General features: G+C 48.6%; 1 pseudogene; it reads left to right on the top strand.

The window, feature by feature from the left end:
• Positions 1 to 10,752, top strand: part of LOC121925490 — a 34,497-nt pseudogene that overhangs the window by 311 nt on the left and 23,434 nt on the right.

Genomic DNA, 10,752 nt, shown 5'->3' on the forward strand with positions numbered 1-10,752 from the left:
TACATCAGAGAGTCCACACAAGAGAGAAGCCATACAAATGCCAGCATTGTGGGAAATGTTTTTCTTGGAAGTCAAACCTAGTGAGACATCAGAGAGTCCATACAGGAGAGAAGCCATACAAATGCCAGCATTGTGGGAAATGCTTTCTTCAGAAGCCTCACTTAGTGACACATCAGAGATTCCACACAGGAGAGAAGCCATACATATGCCAGCATTGTGGGAAATGTTTTGCCTGCAAGTCAGTTCTTGTCATGCATCAGAGAGTCCACACAGGAGAGAAGCCATTCAAATGCCAGCATTGTGGGAAAGGTTTTTCTATGAAATCAGACCTAGTGAGACATCAGAGAACCCACACAGGAGAGAAGCCATACAAATGCCAGCATTGTGGGAAATGTTTTTCTTCAAAGGCACACCTAGTGAGACATCAGAGAGTCCACACAGGAGACAAGCCATACAAATGCCAGCATTGTGGGAAATGCTTTCATCAGAAGCCTCACTTAGTGATACATCAGAGAGTCCACACAGGAGAGAAGCCACACAAATCCCAGAAATGAACTAACACTCTTTTTGTCAGTAAGGAATGCAAAAAATATATTTTCAATCCAGCAGTGCTAAGAAAAGGCTGTTGTGATTTTGTTTGTAATGTTTGTCTGTCCATATGTCTGTTTATGTTAAGGTTGTATTTTGTTAAGATTGGGTTTTAATTGCTAATTGTATAGATAATGACTTTGGGTTTTAAATATGGCTGCGGATTGTGGGTCATGGTATAGGTTAGGTAGATGGGGGGCTGGGATTTCTTACAGCTGGTTAAAATAGTTATGGGGATGATAGCTTTTGGAATTTGTGGGATGTTGGCTAAAGAAATTTGGAGGCAGAAAGGGCCTAATTTGAGGAATGGCAAAGGGGGGCTTGGTACCTGTGGGGCATAGACTGTGGGAATTGGGGGGGGGGGGGCTAGGTTTGGAAGAGGGTGGTGTTTTAGGTTTTGGGTTTTTAATGTCTTGTTTGGATTGGAGTGGGCAGTTCTGGCTTAGACACTGAATTTCTGACTGTGTGTTCTCAATAAAGTTCTTTGCTCTTTCAACACACTGGACTTTTTGATGTAAAGAAGTTCTGCATTTGTTCCAAACTGACCCTTTCTTCTCTCCTCAGTCCTCAGCTCCATTCCCATCCATAAGACCAGCAGAGCCTTCCTGCCTTTCTCTCCTGAATCCAGCTCTGCACCTTGAGCTCCACTGCAGTCTCCTTGAAGGAAGAATGGAGGGAAGGAAGGAAGGAAGGAAGGAAGGAAGGAAGGAAGGAAGGAAGGAAGGAAGGAAGGGAAGGAGGGAGGGAAGGCCAGGCCACTGCTGGCTGTCTCCTTATCTTCAACAGATAGTGAGCATTGTGGAAGGCTATCAAGGCTGAGCGTTTGTTTTTATTTGCCAGCATAGGTTTTGTGAAGTTCCCAAAGTTGAATGACTCTAATTAGACCCAGTGGGCTGTCTGTGCTGAGGTAGTCCTAATAAAAGAAGGACTCAGGGATGTCATTGAAGAAGGTTTAACTGTAAAGAATGCTGAGCTGGATAGAAGAGCCAGAGCTGCGTTGTGTCTCATTCTGGAGCCCAGTCAGTTGCCAAGGAGATTTGGAATGCACTGAGAGAAGTGCATCAATCTGACTCTGCACTGCCGAAAATGCTCTGGAGCAAGAGACTGTATGCTTGTAAGGTGCATGCGACATCTGTTCCTAGAGTTATTTTACTTTATTGTACAGCCTTCAAGGAGTGCCAGAGACCCAGCTCACAATGGACTTGGTGTTGACAAGTGTCTTGGAGGAATGCCAAAGATGGCGTTTTGAGAAAGGCATTCAGAGACAGCAACATGCCGAGCCAAGGTCAGGAAACACACCATCAGAAGCAGTTCAACTGACTGAGAGTATAGCTGTCTGCCAAGCCAAGCATTGCTACAACTGTGGAGAGACAGGCCACTTCAGGAGGAACTGCAAGAAGCCACCTGCTGCCAGAAGGAAGAAACAGAACTGGACTCCTGGAAACAGGAAGGGAGTTGTTTCGGCAGTAAAGGACAGTGACTGTCAAGCCCACCAGGCAGTCAGTTATCAATGGATGATTGACAGTGGTGCAACCCACCATTTGGTGAACCAGAGGTCCTTGTTGAAGGACAGAAAGCCCTCATGTGTAGACTCTGTGGGTGTGGCTGATGGGGGTTCAAGCCAAATAAGGGACATGGAGACTGTGTATTTTCTTGGCTTTACCAAGGAGTTTGAGAATGTGTTGTGTGCTCCCCAGTTACAAAATTGTCTGGTCAGCATGTCCTCACTGACTACAGATGGATATGGCCTACATTTTGAGGGGGATGACTGTGTCATCACTAAAGAGGGACAGTTTTATGCAAAAGCACGCAAGCACAACAAATTGTATTTCTTAGATGACCATGCAGAGTGTGCTACAGTAAGTAATGTGCCTTTCCACTCAAATTGTGCACACTATTTTCATAGGGTTCTGGGACACACTAGTTTCTCTTGTTTGGGAAAACTGGGAAGTGTTTGTCCTGGGCTGAAATTGAATGATCGCAGGAACCATCTGGATTGTTCTGTGTGCAGCAAGATAAAGCTAAAGGGTTTTCCTGTTGCCAAGAAAAGCAAAGTGCCACCCAGAGGCCTTTCCAAATGGTGCATGCTGATCTGTCTGGTCTGTTCACCAAATCTGTGGGCAATAATAGATATCTGATGGTCATTGTTGATAGGCACACCAGATACTCCTATGCTTACACACTCAGGGAGAAGAATCAGGCTGCTGCCACATTCAAAAACTGGGTGGTGATGGTAGAAAGGGAATTTGAGTACAAGGTTGGTACTCAGGTGACAGATCGGGGTGGTGAGTTTTTGTCACAAAGTTTGAACAATAGGAAGAAACAGAAGGGCATCCGCCATAACACCATGAATGCACCCACTGGTTTGGGGGAAATAAAGGTTGGGGTGTTGAAACAGGTAAAGAATTGCATGCTCCTTGATGCAGGGGCCCCAGAGGGACTTTGGGGGGAGGCAATCCTGGCTGCCTGCCACATTACTAACCAGGTATGGAATTCTGCTGTGAAACAAACGCCCTACTTCATGTTATATGGGAGGCCACCCAATTTCAGCTACCTAAGGGTGTTTGGACAGTATGCCAATGTTTATGTTCCCCAGATTTTCAGAAAGAAAGCTGACCCCAAGTGGCGGAGATTGATGTTTGTGGGGTATCAGGGGAACAGTTACAGGTTTTACCTGAGGAATGGCCTCATCCTGTTGTCCAGAAGTGCAAATTTTGAAAAACACTCTGGGTGGGAGAAGATCCACACAAACCAGGAGGTGTTTGTGACAATTGGACAGTACTGGAACTGGAGGGGTAGGAACACCAGAGGTTATGCCAGTTGGCCAGCCTAGCACCTCCAGGGAACATACAAGTACACAAACCTCACCCATCACTACTAGAAAGTGTGAGAGAGTGTCATCCGCAGATGCAGAGGTGACAGTGAGGATGATAGGGGGTATACAAAGTCATAATTCCCAGGAAGACTCAGAGAGCCAGAAGGCCACCTGACCATTTTGTGGTGCAGAATGCCAGAGTGTGCAATGTGGTGGCTGATGAGCCGGAGAGCTATCAGGAGCTTCTCACCTATCCCAGGGAAGAGCAGGAGAGATGGTTAGAGGCCATGGAGAGTGAGTTCTCATCCCTGGTGAATAGGGAAGTATTTGAAGTGGTAGAAAGGCCAGGAGACTGGAGGGTTGTAGGTTACAAGTGGGTGTTTAAGAGAAAGGAGATGCCAGATAGAACCCACAAGTATAAGGCTAGGTTGGTGGCTAGAGGCTTCTCACAGCAGCGATTTGAGAGCTATGACAGGACGTTCTCTCCAAGTGCAAAGCCAAAAAGCCTCAGATTAGTGTTTGCATTGGCTGCACAGAAGGGCCAGGTAGTAAGGCACTTTGATTTTGAGACGGCTTACCTGAACACACAGCTCGATGAGCAGGTATACATGGAAGGCATCTGGTTTTGATGAAGCCAAAGAAGGCAAGGTGTATAGGCTCAGGAAAGCCCTTTATGGGCTCAAGCAGAGTGTGTGCTGCTGGAACCTTTGTATTCATGATGAGCTGGTGAGGCTGGGATACAAGCACAGCGTAGTGGATGTGTGTGTGCACACGAAACGCGGGGTCACACTTGTGATTTATGTTAATGATCTGTGTGTGGCTGCTCAGACTGAGCAAGAAGTTAAGGCTGTGCAGAAGGAGCTGGCGAAGAAGTTTGTGTTAAAAGACCTGGGAAACCTCAAAGCCTACCTCGAGATTAAGGTGGGGAGAACACAGAATGGTAGGATCTGAGCCTGAAGATAGAGGCTGCGAACGATCTGAGCCAGAGTGTGGAAGTATGGTAAAAGCTGAGTACCTGGAGTGATGGACAAGGTTCCAGAGGGGTGTCAATATCAAAAAGTGCTGCTGGCAGAAATCAGAACGCTATTCTGGGTCTGGAAAGCACTGATTAGCAGATAGCATGACAGACAGATACACCAGGGCATTGGGCACTGGTGAGAGGACATTGGAAGGTGTCTGGCCGGTGGGATATGACACGGGGGATGGAAAAGGTCCAAGGTTGAATGGGAACATCCATGAGAACACACTCCATGTTGAAAGCTAAGCTTTGTACACACATTGTTCATTTTGGAGGCTATTATGATGGCAGCAGGCCAGCCATTCACCAGCCAGGCCCTGGGGGGGGGGGGTTTGAACATTCTGTGGACAGTTAGCCTTAAGAGTTGGCCTTAGCAGTTGGCCGAGGAGTCTGTTAGAGTCAGTTGACTCTGTGTGCTTTCTCTGTTTGAGGGAAGGTGGACTGTGTAGATGTCTGTAGATAGCTTTATACATATTGGAACTTCAAGAATAAAAGCCTCATCTGAGAGACCTTTGTCTACAGTGTTCTCTTCACTTATTCTGGAAGGGGAGAGGTGTTTCTCCAGCTCACAAGCAGCTCATTACAGATTCGAAGGAGGTGATTGTGGCGCCTAATGTAGCCGTGTTACCTCATCACAGACTGCGCTACAAAGCGAGAACAGGGACAGCCCTCCTTCAAGAAGGAAGGAAGCCCCTCTTCTCCCCCCAAAGAAAGGCAGTGGGCCTGCCAGGCCTCCTCTCCCTCTTTCCTTCCCTGCCCCCTCCTCAGGGGATTCCTTGGGGCCCAGGTACTTGGGGGCTTATTATGAGAAAAGAGGGCAGGGGGGACCCTTGGAGGGAGACATGGCCATGGAGGGGAGGGGAATCCAAAGGAAAAAGGGCTTTGAGGAGCCCCCTCCCTCCTGGAAAGTGGGGCAGAGGAGAAACCCTCCCTTCTGATTCTTCATTTGGAGAAGAGTTTTGGGCCAAATAGAAAGCATCACACAGGATAGGGTTCGATAGCATTGGAAACAACTTTTTTTTTTGGGGGGGGGGGGTTCTCTGGAGTCCTGGGAGAGGGGGCTCTGCTGGGAGGGGGAGAGAAGAGCCAAAATCTAGGCCAAAGCCAAGAAGAGGGAGACGGAGTGACCTCAAAACTCTGGAAATCCCCTGGAAACCCGGGATCAAGGCTTAGAGGCCCACAGGATCCGGATTGGGCGCCCCCTCACATACTTGCAATTTCCTTCACAACAACCCTGCAGAGGAGGATCAACAGAGACTCACATCCCCAGAAAGATTGCCCCACCCCCTGGTTCTGGGAACATGTTGAAAGGGCCTTGGAACCCCTTTAAGTGATGTAGTAATAATAATAATAATAATAATAATAATAATAATTATTATTATTATTATTATTATTATTTCTCAAAGGAATCAAAGTGGATTACAGTGATAAAATAACATACAATTTTTAAAGAAAACACCAACCCTCCTCCCAAATATAAAAACATTAATCAACCCCTAAAAAGCTATTAAACAAGAAGAAAATTTAAAACATTCCAATCACAATACAGTAAAAAAGGTTTTTCGGGCAAGAAATGGGTGGTTTTCTGAAGGGGAGGGCAGGAATGATACATCAATAACAATTTCCATAACAGTAATGATGGCAAGGGTAAGGGTCAGGGGGAGGCGGAGGCGGAGGCAAGAAAATAGATCTAATCTAGTCTGGAAATGCCTGCTGAAAGAGATCCATCTTAATAACCTTCTTATAGGCTTCCAAGGTGGAAATATGACAGATCTCATCCGGAGGTTGTTCTAGAGCCTGGGAGCAGCTGATGACAAGGACCTCTGGGTCACCGCTGAAAGTCTGGTCTTCTTGGGTTGTAGCAGGCTCTTCCCAGAGGACCTATGTGTACAGGTAGATTGTACGGGAGGAGGTGCTCCCGCAAGTAGTCAGGACCCAAGCCATGTAGGGCTTTAAAGGTTAAAAACAAACACCTTCTATCTTTCCTGGAAATGAATGGGCAGCCAGTCAGAGATTTAAGAACTGGTGTAATGTGGGCAGTTCTAGAAGTGCCGATAAAAACCTGGCTGTACCAACTGAAGTTTGCGAACTTGGCACAAGGGTAGCCCCATGTAGAGTGCATTAGAGAAGTCGAGCCGAGAGGTGACCAGCGCATGTACTACTGTTTCAAGATCTCCGTGATCCAGGAAAGGGCACAGTTGGTGTATCAGCTGAAGCTGCTAACAAGTGATCCTGACCGTCGCATCCACCTGAGCCATCAGATGAAGTGATGAATCCAGGAGCACTCCCAAACTGCAGACAGTCTTTCAGGAGAAGTGTGACCCCATCCAGAACTGGCTGACATAACTCCATTCCCTGATTATGGGTCCCTATTACAAGTACCTCCGTCTTACCTGGATTCAATTTGAGTTTGTTTTCCCTCATCCAGTCTATTACTGCATTAAGATAGGCATTCAGAGGAGAGACACAATCCTTAGTCATTGCATCAGTCTGAGACATAGAAAAATATATTTGGGTGTCATCAGCGTATTGATAACACTTTGCCCCATGTTTCAGGCTTATCTCACCCAGCAGCTTCATGTAAATCTTGAATAGCACTGGGGACAGAATTGCGCCTTGAGGGACGCCCAACTTGAGCTCCCTCTTGGCCAAACAACTGTCCCCAAGCAACACGATCTGGAACCTGCCTGAGATGTAGGACCGGAACCACTGCAAAGCAGTGCCCCCCAATTCACAACTCTCCCAGGTGTTCCAGAAGGATACCGTGGTCAATGCTATCGAAAGCCACTGAGAGGTCCAAGAGTACCAGCAGGTCACACTTCCCCTGCCGATGCCCAGATGGAGATTATCGACTGAGGTGACCATGGTGGTCTCCATTCTGTAACCGGTCCTAAATCCGGTTTGAAATGGATCTAGAAAACCCGTTTCTTCCAAGACTGCTTGGAATTGAATGGCAACTGCCGTCTCGATTACCTTGCCTAAGAATGGTAAGAGCAAAACTGGCCTGTAATTGTTTCTGTCCAGGGGGTCAAGGGAAGGCTTTTTTTAGAAGGGGTTTAACCACCACCTCTTTGAGGCAAGATGGAAGACAGCCTTCTTTGAAAGATGCATTAACTATGGTTTTTAGCAGCATCTTGATGGAAACTGCCCTTTGGACGGCCAGCCAAGACGGGCAAGGATCGAGAGAGGAAGTCGTCTTTTTTATACTCCCAAGGAGCTTGTCAACATCCTCTGTACTAACTGACTCAAATCGATCCAGAATAACAGTATAGGCGGAGGCGCTGGATACCTCTCCTTCACCTTGGTGGTAAGGCTGGCATCCAAATCAGCTCTTATCTGAGAGATTTTGTCTGCAAAGTAGTTATTAAAAGCATCACAGCAGGCTTTTGTAGGTTCTAATAAAGAGTTCAGGGTGGGGGAGGGATTTGAGTCAAGTCCCTTACCACCCTGAATAGCTCTGCTGGACAAGACTTCGCAGACATAATAGATGCAGAGTAGAGGGACCCTCTTGGTAAACAGTGTGATGCGGCAGCTAAAAAGGCCAATGCTATTTTAGGCTGCATCAATAGAAGTATAGTGTCTAGATCAAGAGAAGTAATAGTGCCACTGTATTCTGCTCTGGTCAGGCCCCACCTAGAATATTGTGTCCAGTTCTGGGCACCACAATTCAGAAAGGACATTGAGAAACTGGAGCGTGTCCAAAGGAGGGCGACAAAAATGGTGAAGGGTCTGGAAACCATGCCCTATGAGGAACGACTTAGGGAGCTGGGGATGTTTAGCCTGGAGAAAAGAAGGTTAAGAGGCGATATGATAGCCCTGTTTAAATATTTGAAAGGATGTCATGTTGAAGAGGGAGCAAACTTGTTTTCTGCTGCTCCAGAAAACAGGACCCGGAGCAATGGATGCAAGCTACAGGAAAAGAGATTCCATCTGAACATTAGGAGGAACTTCCTGACAGTAAGGGCTGTTCGATCGTGGAATGCACTTCCTCGGAAGGTGATAGAGTCTCCTTCCTTGGAGGTCTTTAAACAGAGGCTGGATGGCCATCTGTCAGGGATGCTTTGATTTGGATTTCCTGCATGGCAGGGGGTTGGACTGGATGGCCCTAGTGGTCTCTTCCAACTCTACGATTCTATGATTCTATGATTCTATGATTCTATCTATTTCCACTTCATAGGATTTAAGAAAAACTCTTTGGCATGTCTTATCAGGTCTGAGTCGATATTTGTGCCAGCGGCACTCTAGTCGTTGTCCAACCCGCTTTGTTATTTTGAGATCTTGAGTATACCATGAATTGCAATTTGAAGCGAGTTGGAATGGGCACTTGAGAGTGATAGTGTCTATAGCTCTGGTAAGATCGTTGTTCCAAGTATTGACCAGAGCTTCAACAGAATGGCCGGCATTACCAGCCATCAAACCCTCTAGGGCCTCTTGGAACCTAGTAGGTTCCATCAACCTTGAAGGGCGGACCATTTTAATAGGTCCTCCACCCCAACAGGGGCAATAATGGCCTTCAGCCCAACCTTGACAAGGATATAACAGTATTTACTATTTATTCAGGCTAGCCTGAAGAAAGAGGCTCCTCCCTCCATAAATGCCATCCTCTGGCCTGTGAGAGAGTGACCAGGCAGGCCCAGCTCCATCAGGACTAGCCTGAAGATAGAGTGCCCTCCCTCCATAACTGCCATCCTCCGGCCTGTGAGGGAGTGACCAGACAGGCCCAGCTCCACCAGGGCTAACCTGAAGAAAGTGGCTCCTCCCTCCATAACTGCCATCCTCCGGCCTGCAAGGGAGTGACCAGGCAGGCCCAGCTCCACCAGGGTTAGCCTGAAGAAAGTGGCTCCTCCCTCCATAACTGCCATCCTCCAGTCTGCGAGGAAGTGACCAGGAAGGGAGACCTAGAACGCTCTTGGTAAAGTTATTTTTGGAGGGACAGGGACTCCCAAACCTCCAGTCTGGCTTAAGTACGTCAAATATCTGCAATTAACTGGACCAAGCCTTATGCCAGGAGTGGGGATCCTGTGGCCTTTGTTGTGTACCCCCATTAAGAAAAAGACTGATTATTCACAGCTGGTGCTATGTTTCATGTTCTCTGGATGGGCACCTATGACTGCACTAGGGCTCTCTACCTAGCAGCCAATTTTAAGAACTCCATACGCCAGGATTCTGTAGGATGGAAACACAGCAATTAATGTGGCACCAAACTGCTACAAATGGGTAGTATCAAAAAGACTTTGGTTGCCTACTTTGTGCTGTCCCTCCATCACTGTACTGTAGTAGGGTTGTGCATTCAGGAGTGTCCCCTGTCCTGAGGTTTGTGAGCTATTACCAAGGACCTGGAGCAGGGCCTCTGGTGATGTAATTCAGCCCAAAGCATAAAGTAGTAACCACAGTTGCTCACAGCTTGTCATTCAAATATTCATAATATACAGTATTTTCCTGTGTGAAAATGAAGAGAGACATTTTTAAAGGTCTGTTCCCAAACCAAGGGGAAATGAGAGCATTATTCTTTCTCACTTAATTGGAGAGACAGGATAAAGAGCATTTAATTTAGCCACCTTGTTTCTAGCCAGATGGTGGATGCAGAGCAGAGTAGTGAGCCTTTGTACCACCACAACTGAGAGAAAGCAAGAAACTAAACCAGGGGTAGGCAACCTTTTTGAGCCAGGGGCCGGGTTGCTGTCCCTCAGGCGACTGGGGGGCCGAAGCTGGGGGGTGGAGCTTCCACCCTCCGGGGGCGGGGCTGCGTGCCAGGGGTGGAGCTTCCACCCTCCAGGGCGGGGCCACGTGCCAGAGGTGGAGCTTCCACCCTCCGGGAGCCAGGCCTCCCCATTTTTGCCGGCCCCTGACGGGGCCCCAGGCCCTGTCAGCGGCCGGCAAAAAAGCCGGTGGGGACCGCCAGCGCTGGAGGCCTCCCTCTCTTTGCCGGCTCCTGCCGGGGCCCCAGGCCCCGTCAAAGGACGGCAGAGAAGCTGGTGGGGGCCACCAGTGCTGGAGGAACCCCCCTCCGCGGGTCCTTTGGCCGCCGCTGGAGCCCTCCTGGAGGACCCCAGCGACGGCAACGGGCCTCCCAGAGGCCTGCTGCCACTGCCGGAGCCCTCTTGAAGGGTGCCAGCAATGGCAACGGGCCTGTCAGAGACCCCCTGCCGCCACCGGAGCCCTGTTTGAGGACTCCAGCAGCGGCAGCAGGCCTCCTAAAGGCCCGATGCCGCCGCCGGAGTCCTCCTGGAGGGCCACAGCCCCGCAGCCGCCGTCAGGGCCGTTTGAGGACTCCGGCGGCGGCAGCGGGCCTCCTAAAGGCCTGCAACCGCTGTCAGAGTCCTCCTGGAGG

The sequence above is a fragment of the Sceloporus undulatus genome, chromosome 1 (genome assembly GCF_019175285.1).
Source record: "Sceloporus undulatus isolate JIND9_A2432 ecotype Alabama chromosome 1, SceUnd_v1.1, whole genome shotgun sequence".
In the NCBI taxonomy this organism is placed as follows: Eukaryota; Metazoa; Chordata; class Lepidosauria; order Squamata; family Phrynosomatidae; genus Sceloporus; species Sceloporus undulatus.